This window comes from Sapajus apella, unplaced genomic scaffold, assembly GCF_009761245.1.
Source record: "Sapajus apella isolate SASKATOON/1434 unplaced genomic scaffold, GSC_monkey_1.0 scaffold3, whole genome shotgun sequence".
NCBI lineage: Eukaryota > Metazoa > Chordata > Mammalia > Primates > Cebidae > Sapajus > Sapajus apella.
In genome coordinates, this window is record NW_022436943.1 from 65,703,997 (window position 1) to 65,716,852 (window position 12,856).

The following is a 12,856-nucleotide window of genomic DNA, read 5'->3' on the forward strand; positions in this document are numbered from 1 at the left end:
AGCTAAAATTGGGTAATTTGTAAAGAAAAGAGGTTTAATTTGGAAAAAAAAATAATGGGGGTAATCCATGAACCTGATTCCAAGACTTCTTATATATAGTGGCTACAGTGCTGTAAGGAGCGGGGTCGGCAGAGGGACAGATGTGCAGATCAATGCGGCACAGCGAACTGTCCAGAAATAGACTCACAAATATGCCCCAGGGATTTCCACAAAGATGCAAGTGCAGCTGAGCGGGAGGCGTCCTGCTTTCAAGGTGCCCCGCCACCACCATTGAGAATCCACCGGCAGAAAGCAGCAACAGACAACACAGAACCATGCCTAAACCTTGTACAAAAGTGACCTCAAAACAGATCACAAACACGAAAGCAGAAAAAAATTAGGGGAAACAAAAACCACAGGAGAGCATCGCTGAGATCTGGACAAGGAAAAACGCTCTCAGACTTGACACCAGAAACGTGAGCCAAAAAAAGAAAAACTGACAAATGGGACCTTTTCAAATTTAAAACTTCAGCACTGAAAAAAAAAAAAGCTGTGAAGAGGATGTGAAGACAAGCTACAGTCTGGGAGAAAATATTTGCAAACCATTTATCCAGCAAAGAGCTGGTGTCTAGACTGCATAAAGAACTCTCAAAATTCAGCAGTTACCAATCCATCAATTAGGAAATGGGCAAAAGACATGAAAAGGCGTTCACTGAAGCGAATGTATATTCAAAGGAGGGCTTTGCTCATGAGAAATGAATGCATAGAGAAGAAAATAAGCACATAAAAAGATGTTCAACAACTTTATAAGTGAAAGAAAGGAAATTAAAATGCAGCCAGATATTATACACACCTATTGGAAAGGCTAAAATAAAATATGCGCTGGTGAGGATCTGGAACCTGGATCCTTCACACATTGTTGATGTGAGCATATAATGAATGCTACAAGCCCCCCAGAAAGCATTTCAGCTTTTTCTCAAAAATCTAAACATACAACTTCCATACCGCCCAACAGCTGCACTCCCGGCCATTTACCTAGAGAAATGGAGACTTGTGTTCACACCCAAACCTGCCATATTAGTCCATTTTCCCATGGCTGATTAAGACAGACCCAAGACTGGGCAATCTACAAAAGAAAGAGGTTTAATTGGACTTACAGTTCCACAAGGCTGGGGAAGCCTCACAATCATGGCAGAAGGCTAGAAGGAGCCAGACACATTTTACACGGATGGTGACAGGCAAAGAGAGAGCTCGTGCAGGGAAAGTCCCGTTTTTAAAACCATCAGATCTCCTGAGACTTATTCACTATCGTGAGAATAGCATGGGAAAGATCTGCCCCCATGATTCAATTACCTCCCAGCAGGTCCCTCCCCCAACACATGGGAATTCAAGATGAGATTTGGGTGGGGACAGAGTCAAACCATGTCACCTAAACACCCATGTTTAGCACAGCTTGATGCTAAACACCCCGACATTAGAAGCAACTCGGGCGTCCAGGGGAATGGTTAAACAAAGTGTAATGCATCCTCACCATGGAACTCTGCTGAGCAATAAGAATGAGCTCCAACATGTCCCAAAGACGGATGAATCTTCAGAGAGCTACGCTGAGGGAAAAAGCCCAGTCACAAGAGTGACATTCTTCCTTTTTTGAGATGGAGTCTTGCTCTGTCACCTGGGCTGGAGTGCTGTGGTGCAAGGTTGGCTCACTGCAACCTCCACCTCCCTGGTTCAAACGATTCTCCTGCCTCATGAGTAGCTGGGATTACAGGTGTGTGCCACCACGTCCAGATAATTTTTTTTATGTTTAGTACAGACAGAGTTTCAGCATGTTGGCCAATCTGGTCTTGAACTCCTGGCCTCAAGCAATCCACCCACCTCACCCTCCCAAAGTACTGGGATTACAGGTGTGAGCCACCACACCCAGCCCCAGGAGGTTACATTCTATAGTGCTCTATTTCTCGTTCATGCTTGAAATGACACAGTTATGGAAATGGAGAGGAGTGTTACCCAGGAGTTAATGGAGATTAGCATTCTGCAAGAACAGATTAGCATTCCCCAAGGGTCAGGGAGGTCTTGGAAATGGGGGTGGCGGGGGAGGGGTGTGGCTACAAGGGACAACATGAGGGGCCACGTGGTGCTGGAAACGTCTGCGCCTCGACTACGTTGATGTCCTCATCCTGGCTGTGCCGTCATACTTCAGCTTTGCCAGATGTCTCTGTTGAGGGAAACAAGATGCTCTAGGGGGGTGATGGGCACGTAGGACAGCCGTGTCATTCCTCATGAACACATGTGGGTCCACAGCCATCTCAAAATAAAAAGCTAAACGTCTGCACATGGTGCAGCCATTCCACTTGTGCGTGTGTAGCAAAACGCAATGAAAGCCACATCCTTAAAAAGACCCGTGTGCAAATGTTCGTAGTGGCTTACTTGTCACGGACAGAAGCTGGAGAGGTTCGAAATGCCCACCTCGAAGTGCATGCAAATGGGTGAACAAAGTGTGCTCCCTCCAAGAGCGGAAGACAGCCCGCCACGGAAAAGAATATACCATTGATACACGCAGCCACGTGGACAAAGCTCAGAATAAGGAAGTCAGATGAGCCACGTGTCCTAACGGAATGATTCCAGCTGGATGCAATTCCAGACAATGCAAACTAATCTACGGCTAGAGAAAGCGAGTCAGTGATTGCCTTGTGGGGTAGGGAAGGAAGGGAGGAGGAATCACAGAGGGCAGGGGAGGTTTTGAGGCTGGTGGGTCCGTTCCTCGCCTCCATCAGCATGCCATACACTGCACACGTGTCACCTATGATCAGGCTGCACACTTTAAACTTTTACAGTTTATTGCATGTCAATTATACCTCAATAAAGCTGTTAAAAAACAAAACAAAAAAAGAACAAGTCTGAGAAATATGCAGAGAAGGGTGTGGTGATCACTTTACTTCCCAGCATCCCAGATGGGAGAACAACCCTGCAAGAGGCGTGATGCTGTGCCCTGAGCTCCCCGCGGAGAAAGAAGCCCTCAGGCTCTGGACCCACGCTTTGGAGTCAGAGCCACCTGATTGGCTTCTCCTCTGCTCACGCCTCTGGGCCCGGGCACCAGACTTGGGCTCCGAGTCGGCACGATGGCTGGAACTGCATCCCATGGCCCTGTCCACGGTGCTGATCAGAAGATCGGGCTCCTCCTGGGCACTCAGCCCCTGGACTGGGTGGCAACAGGCTTAGGACTCACAATGACAGCAATGCCGAGATGCTCCCCCAGCACCCCCAGTGCCAGGCAGGTCGGGATCATGTGAGGCTCAGGCTGCGTCAGAACGTCCTGGCGTCACAGCAAGTTTATGAAGCAAGTGGCCATGCAGACAGGCACTGACGTTTTGTTTCTCAGTCTCTGTGGGACTGTGAGCTCCACAAGGCAGACGGGGCCCGAAGAGCACCTCCACCTCCTCAGGGCCCCCCTGGGCTGCCCATGGGTCCTGTCACACTCTCTTGCCAACCCACGTTCATCTTACGGTCCTCCGTGTGAGGAGGTGATGGCCCGAATTGGTGCCTCTTGGACCATTCACAACCCCACTCGTCAGCAGGAAGTGTCTGCTGGGGTGGGCGGGGGCTCAGTCTGGAGAGTGGCTTTTTGCCTGTGAACCAGGCACATGCTGGAGGCGTGAGGCAGAGAGGTCCTAAAGGGTCAAAGGCACTTCTTTTACTGGTGTCAGCTGTGCCCTCTTGGGGTCCTGCTGTGACTACTCAAAGCTGTCTCATGTCCATCCAGGAACTCTGTAACCCAAAGGCCACCCAGCTAGTCCAGGATCTCAATGGCCAGAATCTTCACTGGCTACGGCAGTGAATGTGCCATTCCCCTGGCTGGGGAGACTCACCAGCGTGTGTGCAGCAGAGTTCGAAGTTTCTCTTCTGGGCACCTGGACTTGGGTCTGGCCCCTGAGGAACTCCCTGGGCTCTGCTGCAGCAGATGCCAGGAAAGAGCTAGACTCCCACTGCAGCAGCCATGCCAGCACTGGCAGATGGCATCACCGTGGGGATGCACATCCCTGACCCCGCTGTGGAGGCCACCTGCACCATCAGGGACCGGATGGTCCACTCTGGGGGCTCCTAGTCAGTGGTGAACCTCCACTTGAACCCAGTTGAAAGCCAGACTCTTATTTTCTTGAAAGAACAGTTTTCTGCTGAAGACTGTTCTGCCCCCAAAATCCAGAACACCCTGCCTGGCATTGTGCCCTCTCTTAGTGATGGGAGGTACCAGTGCAGCAATTCTCTTTCTCTTGGGAGAACATCAGAAGATGCCACTGGACCCTGGAGAGCCCACCAAGGTGGAAGACGCCTGGATTTTGTGTGGCTGATTTTCCAAGCTTCTGGCAAACATTTCTCTGCTCGAAGCATGGATTCTGAAGTGGAATACTCGCCGCATGGTGGTTCCTGGCCTTGCTATGAGCAGTTCCCCTGTAAGGTGGAGCTGCTCTCAAGCGTTCTTTGCCATTCACTGGCTTCCCTTCACCCACACGCCCCTGACTGAAGGAACGGTGTCATGGTAAGTCTCCAGGAATCACCAGTGTCCAGTCATCCTGAAAATCCTGAAAAACCTGGTCGTTCCTCCTCCTCCAATGCACAGTCATCCTGGCAAGAGGCTGCTGAGGAAGGTTTACAACACGAATCTGCATGCATGTGATGGAGCTCTCCTCCAATGGAGCCTGCCTACGCCTGACTGAGGGAGCTCCGGCTAAAATATGGGAGTCAGGGCTGGACGGCGGGTTCTCATTTGAGTGTTTCACTTATGATATAAGCTGCCTAGGCCAGGATCTGGGATTTTTTTTTTTTTTTGAGATGGAGTCTCGTTCTGTCGCCCAGGCTGAAGTGCAGTGGCCCAATCTCGGCTCACTGCAACCTCTGCCTCCTAGGTTCAAGCAATTCTCCTGCCTCAGCCTCTGGAATAGCTGGGACTACAGGTGCCCACCATGAAGCCCTGCTAATTTTTGTATTTTTAGTAGAGATGGTGTTTCACCATGTTGGCCAGGCTGGTCTTGAGAGCCTGACCTCAAGCGATCTGCCCACCACAGCCTCCCAAAGTGCTGGGATTACAGGCGTGAGCCACCGTGCCTGGCCAGGGCAGGATTTTGTTTTTAATTGTTGCTTATACACATCAAGTTAGACTGTCTCCCACTGAATTCAGGAAAACAGAGGAAGCAACGTTTTTGCAGTTCTAAAATATTCTTGCTGCACTTTTTGGGGGGCGGGAGGATGGAGTCTCACTCTGTTGCCCAGGCTGGAATGCAGTGGCATGATCTCAGCTCACTGCAACATCTGCTTCAAAAGCAACATGAAGAAAACTCAAACCCGAGTTGAACAGTGAGAACACATGGACACAGGGAGGGGAACAGCACACACCAGGGCCTGTTGGGGTGGGGGTCGAGGGGAGGGAACTTAGAGGACGGGTCAGTAGGTGCAGGAGACCACCACGGCTCGTGTAGCCCTAGGAAACAAACCTGCACATACTGCAAACGCATGCCAGAACTTACAGTAAAATTATTTTCTAACATGTACCATTTTTATCATTTTAAAGTGTACAATTCAGTGGCATTATGTACACTCATTAGGTGTGGCCACGACCACCATCTTGTCCCAGAGCCTTCTCATCACTCCAAACAGAAACCCCACACCCCTCTAAGCAGTCACTCCCGGTTTTTTCCTCCCCCAGCCCCTAAGCAACCACTCTCCGTCTCCTGGACTTGTCTCTTCTGGACTTTCGTGTGAATGGAACCACATGGCATGTGGCCTTTGGTGCCCGGCTCCCAAGGGCGTCCACACGTGTCACATATCACATGCCACAAGTCCTGTCACCAGGAGAGCGAAAACCAAAACCACAATGAGACACCGTGTCATACCCACTAGGGTGGTCATGATCAGAACTACAGAAAGTGACAAGCGTTGGGAGAAGGTGGGGAACCCTCAGACACTGCTGGCGGGAATGTCAAATGCCGCAGCGCTGGAAACAGCTTGGCCGTTTCCTATAAAACCAAGTGTGCAAGTCCTGTGGGGCACAGCAAGGGCACCCCTGGAAATACACCCAAAGAGACTGAAAACAGGTATTCAGACGAAAACTTGTCCAGAGCGTTCACAGCAGCTGATACGATTTGGATGTTTGTTCCTCTAAATATCATGCTGAAACGTGATCCCCAGGGTTTGCGGGGTGCAAGGGTAGGAAGGGACTGGATCATGGGGTGGTCCTTCACGGACGGCTTGGCAGCAGCGCTGGGTAACTAAGCTTTCTCACTGCGAGCTTCGGGACACGTGTGACTGTTGAAAAGTGAGCTGCGTCTCCCCCGCTCTCTGTTCCTCCCGCTCCCATCACGCGATGAGCCGTCGCCCGCTTCCACCATCAGTAAAAGCCCCCTCAGGCCTCCTGGGAAGCCAGGCCAGCACCAGCTTCCTGTACAGCCTGCAGAGCTGAGAGCCAGACACACTTCCCGTCTTACACATCACCCAGTCTCAGGTATTTCTTCACAGCCACGCAAGATCAGCCCAATACAGTGGCAATAGTCACAAGTACCAAATAGTAGAAGCAGCCCAAATATCCATCCACAAAGTGTAGAGAAATAAAACGTGTAAGCCCATGCAACAGAACACTGTTCAGCCGCTGTCTCCCGGTGGGCAAGTCCAAACACACCAACCCAAAGTCCAAGGAAACTGACAGGCCAAAGAAAGAGGCTGACAAATCCAGCTTCTTAGAAAGAAGCATTTAATGGGGACTTAGAAACAGAAGCCGTGTCTGTCTCACGGTTTGGTGAGTCAAGATGGTAGATCCATCACCACCGTCACCACCCAGTCCCAGGGCTCACATGCCACAGCGCAGGAGCACAAGTGCTTCAGAGGGCTGGGTAGGAATTTCCCTAAGGTCAGGACTTGAGGTAAGGACGTGCTCTGACACAAGGAACACTAGGTGAACGGGAAAGCTCAGAGGCATTCCAGAACTGAGGTTAATCAAAAGCCAACACGGTGAACTAGCATCCAAGATGGAGCTGCTTCGGCCTTACCCTCCACCCCACGAATCTAACTCCTACAGTCTCGCCTGCCCTCCTCTTCCGGGATGGTCCCTGAGCCTTAGGGACGGTGTTTGGGATTATCTAGCTTTAGCAGCGGTGCCTTGGCAACGGAAAACAGATCAGGCCGTGAGATTCCCAATGACGGAGGGTCACGGGCTGTTGAATCGCTTCTAGTCTCCAGAACACAATGACTTCCACTTTCTCAGAGAAGGTAAAACAACAAGACATACATAACATTAATACTTTGCACAAAATACTTTACAATCAAAAGGGAATTTGGATGCCAGAACAGTAACAAAAAAGAGCCCATTTCATTAAGGAGTCGGCTAAAAGCAACATGAAGAAAACTCCAAAACTGAATTTTCTTTAGAGACTTGAGGCCAGTGAATGATTCAGGATTAGCCCAAATTGTAAGCAAATAACGAAAACCCAAAAACAATGGTCAGGGCCAGGATCCAAATTTTTCTCTCTCCAGTTTAGTTTCCCCATTTCTACCAAGGATAAATCATAAATGGACCAGTTTATTTGCAAAATAAATGTCGGTCTCACTATACTTGGTCCAGTTATTTGCATAAAGTGTGCAAGAATAGTGACCAGCCCTATAGGCATTTTTTTTTCCTGAGACAGGGTCTTGCTCCGTCAGCCATGCTGGGTACAACTGTGCAATCAGAGCTCACTGCAGCCTCAGCCTCTGAGGCTCAAACAATCCTCCTGCCTCAGCCTCCCGAGTCGCTGGGACTGTGGGCACACCCCACCACCACACCGGCTCATTTTTGTTTTGTACAGACAGGGTCTCAGCATGTTGCCTAAGCTGCTTGGCTCTTTTTAAGTTGGCTTTGCTGGAACGTGTTTAGGGAATTTTGGATTCCACTTATTAAAAGCCCCAAGGCTAGAAGCCAGGCCAAGGCATCACTGAATGAAACTGAAGTATTTCACCAGAAATTATGTTTCCTCGCCATGTCTAATGAAACTGAAGTATTTCACCACAAATTACGTTTCCTTGCCATGTCTTGAAATAGCCCTGCAAAGCTGTCTCTTGTGGGGAAAATCTGCATTCTGAAGAGAATGCTTTTCCTTTTTCAGCCCTTTTCCCTGATGCAGGAGAGAGTCAATTCTGGTGAGAAACATTTACCATCTGTTCTCTCTGAAGCCACCTGGAGGCTTCCTCTCTGTCACAGGAGCTTGGTCTCCACAACCCCTCACCTTAACCCAGACACCCCTTCTATGGATTCCAGGTCTTTAGACAATAACTCTTTCAGTTGACTGCCAATCAGAAAACCTCTGAATCTGCCTGTGACCGGAAGTCCCCATTTCAAGTGGTCCCAGCTCTCCGGATGGAACCAATGTATATCTTACCTATTCACTGATATTTCCCTAAAATTCATAAAATCAGGTTGTGGCCCAACACCTTGAGCACACGTCCTTAGGATCTCCTGAGGGCCGTGTCATGGGCCACAGTCTCTCATATTTGGCTCAGAATAAATCTCTTTAAATATTTTACAGTTTGACTCTTCGTGGATATGTTCATGCCTTTGGTTTTGCAGTAGTAGGTAGGAGTTTTTCCCCAGTCCATTTTTCATTTTCTGTTTTTTTTGTTTGTTTGCTGTTTTGAGTCTTCTTCTGTTGCCGGGGCTGGAATGCAGTGGCATGATCTCAGCTCACTGCAGCCTCTGCCTCCTGGGTTCAAACAGCTCTCCTGCCTCCGCCTCCCAACAGCTGAGATGACAGGTGTGTGCCACTATGCCCAGCTAATTTTTGTATTTTTAGTAGAGATGAGGTTTCATCATGTTGGTCAGGTTGGTCTTGAACTCCTAACCTCAAGTGATCCACCCACCTCAGGCTCCCAAAGTGCTAGGATTACAGGCATGAGCCACTGCACCAGCTTCAATACCCATGTTTCATAAAGCATTTAGTTAAAGGATATATAACTAACTACCTTACATAAAGCCTGTTTAAACATTTCAACTTTCATAATTCTACATTTTTCTGTTCTGCTCCCAGGAACTTCTTTTTTCCAGCCCCAGACCATTTTAACCCTCTCTTGTGAAGAACAATTTGGGTTCCCCCCCCCCCCCCCCCCGCCGGCTGTTGTCAATTTCATCTCGATTAACCAACCTCAACATTGCCCCCGGCAATTGTTGGTTGGTTCGCTCAGTGTAAATTTTGCCTCCTAATTGTTAGAATTAGATTGCCTTCTCTAATCTGGGGGGCTCCCTTTGTTCACCAACCTTCAATAGTGTCATTTTATGACCTTTGTGTTAAGACCTTCCATTTCTCTGCTATTCATTCCATGCTGAACGGCCACCTACAGATCCTACCCACCGGGATGCATCCATCACTCTCTCCATTCCTTTTTCCTCTTCGTTTCACCCCATCCACTTTTTACCTTTTTTGTTTGTTTTTTGAGACAGAATCTCACTCTGTTGCCTAGGCTGGAGTGCAGTGGTATGATCTTGACTCACTGCAACCTCCATCTCCCAGGTTCAAGCAATTCTCCTGCCTCAGTCTCCCCAGTAGCTGGGATTACAGGCACATGCCACCACACCTGGCTAATTTTTGTATTTTTAGTAGAGACGGGGTTTTGCCATGATGGCCAGGCTGGTCTCGAACTCCTGATCTCAGATTATCTGCCCATCATGGCCTCCCAAAGCACTGGGATTACACGGCATGAGCCACCATGCCCAGCTCATTTTTACCTTATTTTAAAATAACCGTTTAAAAATGCTCCCCTTCCTAGGATGAGTCCTTGGACTCCCTTTTGCCCTTCCCAATGCTCTTATTAACTAGCCTAATGTTTTTATTAGCATCTGGATAACCCATGAGGGGAAGTCAAGACCCAGTCAGGTGTCGGGGCCAATGGCCCCCCAACCATGGCATTTACCAGGACCTGGGCATACTCAGAGGTGGATGCCCCGGTCATCATAAAGTCAGTCCCACATGGCTTGCTTACCAACCACATCAGGGGTGCTCCACTTGGCGATTATGGGGAGAGCTGGGCAGTCCCCTCCTCTTTCAGTGCCTTTTATCCAGCCCACCAGGCCGGCTGTTCCCTCAGGAATAACCTGTGCCCCCGGATCACACACCCATCTGCCGTTGTTCAGCAGTGAGCTGTGGGTCCCGCAGCAACCCAAACACGTTCTTCCACTCTGCTGCACCTGTGACCAGCAGAAGGGTGAGGCTGCTCACTGCTCATAGAAAGAAGCCAAAATAGTAACAAGGTGTGACAGAAAGAGAGCGAGACGTCATCATCCGTGCCAGCAAGGGGATGAGCAGAAAGCAATTCCACTCTTCCATTTGTGTGGGGAACGCAGGGGGTTTTCAAGAGAGGGTTTGGAATGCGGAAGAGGCAGGGGGCGAGGAGGTGCCGGGGTGGCAGGACCCGGCCCCCCACTGCTCGTCTGGAATCATTGCTCCATCTGGTGAAGCGGCCGGCAGCATCGTGACTGGAAGTGTCTGGTCCATATCAGGATCTGGCCCCTGAAACTTCTAAGGAAACGTCTCACCAGCTAAGTGAGCATGGTGTGAGCTTAACAGGCATCCAGGTAAATAAGCGTGTGTGATGCATGAGAGCGTGGGACAGCAGAAGAGAGGGGTGGGCGGTCACAGCCCCTGCCCAGGCTGTGCGTCAAGATGAAAGGAAGCACGTCTGCCGCTGGTCTCACGGTTACGTCTTGAGACTGGGGAGAAAGGAGAAAAAAAAACAAAGTTTTAAAACATGATTTGAAGCCAAGCTGCTCGGTGACACATTTAAAACCAAAAACACTGTTCCCAAATTAGTCATTCTCATAATTCCCCTTGGTAGACATTCCTCAGGAAGCTGATCGACAGAACGAAGCAGTTCCTCCGCATCACGCCCTCTGGCTTTCTGGCGTGGACGCTACTTGACAGTGCCCCTTACCGCCTTCCTGGTGAGCACAGGCCTCAGAGGTGCTTTCTTTCATCCCTGGCACAACGCTCCCGTGTGTGGGCAGCTTTGAGGCTACCGGCCTGAGCTCCGACAGACCCACACGGAGCACGGCCCAGGCCCAGCCCAGCACCCTCTCAAACTTCCCTTTACCCACTGTGGACGACAGCAGCCAAGGGATTGACTGTTGTGCTTCGTGTTGTTAGTCCGCATCTTTCTGGGCATCCATCGAACCAGCTCCCCAAGAGTCTGTGCCACGTCTAATTCTACCTCCCCTTTAGCAGCGGAGGGCAGCACGGCTGAGTCCAGGGGTGACACGCGGCCACTGAGGAATCAAAGGCTCCTTGTCGCCCGGCCCCGTATTCTTCCTCCTTCTATCCATTTATGCTCATCTATGTCATCTTTCCTTCATTCTGAAACAACCTCTAAATAGCTTTCAAACTAGACAAAAGTACTTTTCCTTTAAGCAGAAACCACATTTTATGATTTTTATAACCTTGACCAAAAACACGTCTTACATTATGGCCAGGCATGGTGGCTCATGTCTGTAATCCCAGCACTTTGGGAGGCTGAGCCGGGTAGATCACTCAAGGTCAGGAGTTTGAGACCGGCCTGGCCAACATGGTGAAACCCATCTCTACTAAAATACAAAAATTAGCCGGGTGTGGTGGCAGGCAGCTGTAATCCCAGCTACTCGGGAGGCTGAGGCAGGAGAATCGCTTGAACCCAGAGGGCAGAGGTTGCGGTGAGCCGAGATCGTGCCCATTTTACTTGAGCCTGGGGGTTAGAGTGAGACTCTGTCTCAAACAAACAAGGAAAACCACTTCTTACTTTTCGTACACACATGTGGAATAGTCTTGCCTACATCTAGCAGTTTTAATTACATATATTAACTCTTACTTTCACTCTTAGTAACCCCTCATTTCTAGGAAATCCTAGGCTTAATTTAGCATCACATGACTTTTAGATTTTATGTTATAAAGAGAATTTTGAAACTAAAGATTACCGAAGTCATGTGAGCTAAAAGGCATTTGATCTAGCTTCTATTTTCCTGATAAGATATTTAAGCATTTAAATTTCCTTTAAGCCAATTAGAGTTCTTTTATATAATCTGGTAGTGACCAATCATGCACACATGACCCATGTAAACATGTATGAGCTAGAACAGGCGTGGGACAGGGCTTCTCCTGCATAATGTCTCACCATGCCTTCCACCTAACCCTGTTCCCATGTAGAAAAAAGGAAGTGCCCGCACTCATTTAATTTTACATAAACACGCTCTTTGATGCTGAAGCAAATCTGACTGCTTTTCAATGTGAAAATAAAAGATAAAAACTGTTCTTGGAGTTATTTCTAAACAGAACTAACATCACAGTCATCTGAAGCATCAGAATCGTCTATTTCAGAAAAACTGGATTCATCAAATGAATGTTCAGCCAACAACTGTTGGAAAATGCTGTTGACATCACAGGAATGCTACATTTTCTAAGATCCGACATCTTCAATGGTTGATAATTACTATATTTTGTAACTGGAAATGCCACTATGAAAAACAGAATGTATAAATAGAGCAATGTCTTTTGTTTCCAAAGTCGATATACTAGAGCAATGCAAAAATAGTAATCAAAATGAGACGTTTTGTGGCAAAGCTGTCTCAGGGTAAACACTGCAGCCACAAGTGCCACCGCTGAGGATTTCTGGGGCAAACGGGAAATGGGTTAAAGAATTCCAGGATCTGGCCTTAAGAAATCCAAAAAAAAAGAAATCCAAACATCACACCAAGGTTGTGGTCTGATCTCATTTATTCAGCCTGAATAGCTTTCTTTAGCATTTCTCATAGTGCATATGTGCTGATAATAAATTCTTATGGTTTTATTTTTAAAACTATTTACTGCCGGGCACAATGGCTCAAGCCTGTAATCCCAGCACT